The following is a 3,372-nucleotide window of genomic DNA, read 5'->3' on the forward strand; positions in this document are numbered from 1 at the left end:
AGATAGATGATAGATGATAGATGGATAGATAGATGATAGATAGATGATAGATAGATAGATGATAGATAGATAAATGATAGATCGATAGATGATAGATCGATAGATAGATAGATAGATAGATAGATAGATAGATGATAGAAAGATAGATGATCGATGGATAGATGATGATGATAGATAGATAGATAGATAGATAGATAGATAGATGATAGATGATACATAGATAGATAGATGATAGATGGATAGATAGATGATAGATGGATGATAGATAGATGATAGATAGATAGATGATAGAAAGATAGATGATCGATGGATAGATGATGATGATAGATAGATAGATAGATAGATAGATAGATAGATAGATAGATAGATAGATAGATAGATAGATGGATAGATGATGATAGATAGATAGATAGATGACAGATAGATGATAGATAGATAGATGATAGATGGATAGATGATGATAGATAGATAGAAAGATGACAGATAGATGATAGATAGATAGATCGATTGAAAGATAGATAGATGATAGATAGATAGATGATAGATGATAGATAGATAGATGATAGATGATAGATGATAGATAGATGATAGATAGATGATACATAGATAGATGATAGATAGATAGATGATACATAGATGATAGATGATAGATGATAGATAGATGATAGATGATAGATAGATGATAGATAGATAGATAGATAGATGATACATAGATAGATGATAGATAGATAGATGATACATAGATGATAGATGATAGATGATAGATAGATGATAGATAGATATAGATGATAGATAGATGATAGATGGATAGATAGATGGATAGATAGATGATAGATAGATGATAGATAAATAGATGATAGATAGATAGATGATAGATAGATAGATAGATGGATAGATGATAGATAGATGATAGATGGATAGATAGATAGATAGATAGACAGATAGATAGATGGATAGATAGATAGATTGATAGATGATAGATAGATAGATGATAGATAGATAGATGATAGATGATAGATAGATGATAGATAGATAGATAGATAGATAGATAGATAGATACATAGATAGATGATAGATAGAGAGATAGAGAGATATAGATAGATAGATGGATAGATGATGATAGATAGATAGATGATAGATAGATAGATAGATAGATAGATAGATAGATAGATAGATAGATAGATGGATAGATGATGATAGATAGATAGATAGATGACAGATAGATGATAGATAGATAGATGATAGATGGATAGATGATGATAGATAGATGATAGATAGATGATAGATAGATAGATGACAGAAAGATAGATGACAGATAGATGATAGATTGATAGATACACAGATGATAGATGATAGATAGATAGATAGATAGATAGATAGATAGATAGATAGATAGATAGATAGATAGATAAATGGACAGATAGATAGAAAGATGATAGATAGATAGATAGATAGATAGATAGATAGATAGATGGATAGATAGATGATAGATAGATGATAGATAAATATATGATAGATAGATAGATGATAGATAGATAGATAGATGGATAGATGATAGATAGATGATAGATGGATAGATAGATAGATAGATAGATAGATAGATAGATAGATGGATAGATAGATAGATTGATAGATGATAGATGGATAGATAGATAGATAGATAGATAGATAGATGATAGATAGATGATACATAGATAGATGATAGATCGATAGATAGATGATAGAAAGATAGATCATAGATAGATGATAGATAGATGGATAGATAGATAGATAGATAGATAGATAGATAGATGATAGACAGATAGATAGATAGATAGATAGATAGATAGATAGATAGATAGATAGATAGATAGATAGATAGATAGATTGATTATTGATGGATAGATGATGATAGATAGATAGATAGATAGATGATCGATGATAGATAGATGGATGATAGATAGATAGATAGATAAATAGACAGATTGAAAGATGATTGATAGATAGATAGATAGATAGATGATACATAGATAGATGATAGATACATAGAAAGATGATAGATAGATAGATAATAGATGATACATAGATAGATAGATGATAGATGGATAGATAGATAGATTGATAGATAGATAGATGATACATAGATAGATAGATGATAGATAGATAGATAAATAGACAGATAGAAAGATGATAGATAGATAGATAGATAGATGATACATGATCGATAGATGATAGATACATAGAAAGATGATTGATAGATAGATAGATAGATGATAGATACAAAGAAAGATGATAGATAGATAGATGATAGATGATAGATAGATAGATGATAGATGATACATAGATAGATAGATGATAGATGGATAGATAGATAGATTGATAGATAGATAGATGATACATAGATAGATAGATGATAGATAGATGATAGATGATACATAGATGATAGATAGATGATACATAGATAGATGATAGATAGATGATACATAGATAGATGATGATGATAGATAGATAGATCGATTGATAGATAGATAGATAGATGATAGATAGATGATAGATGGATAGATAGATAGATAGATAGATAGATAGATAGATAGATAGATGATAGATAGATTGATAGATAGATAGATGGATAGAAAGATGATAGATAGATAGATAGATAGATGATAGATAGATAGATGATAGATAGATAGATGATAGATCGATAGATAGATAGATTGATAGATGATGATAGATAGATAGATAGATAGATAGATAGATAGATAGATAGATAGATAGATAGATAGATAGATAGATGATAGATAGATAGATGATAGATGATAAATGGATAGATGATGATAGATAGATAGATAGATAGATAGATAGATAGATAGATAGATAGATAGATGATAGAAAGATAGATGATAGATGGATAGATGATGATGATGATAGATATATAGATAGATAGATGATAGATGATACATAGATAGATAGATGATAGATGGATAGATAGATTATAGATGGATGATAGATAGATGATATATAGATGATAGATGATAGATGGATAGATAGATGATAGATAGATGATACATAGATAGATAGATGATAGATAGATGATAGATGATAGATGGATAGATAGATGATAGATAGATGATAGATAGATAGATGATAGATAGATAAATGATAGATCGATAGATGATAGATCGATAGATAGATAGATAGATAGATAGATAGATAGATGATAGAAAGATAGATGATCGATGGATAGATGATGATGATAGATAGATAGATAGATAGATAGATAGATAGATGATAGATGATACATAGATAGATAGATGATAGATGGATAGATAGATGATAGATGGATGATAGATAGATGATATATAGATAGATGATAGATAGATAAATGATAGATCG

This window comes from Aulostomus chinensis, chromosome 9 (assembly GCF_037954235.1).
Source record: "Aulostomus chinensis isolate RoL2024-O1b breed Wild chromosome 9, RoL_Achi_v1.0, whole genome shotgun sequence".
Classification (NCBI taxonomy): Eukaryota; Metazoa; Chordata; class Actinopteri; order Syngnathiformes; family Aulostomidae; genus Aulostomus; species Aulostomus chinensis.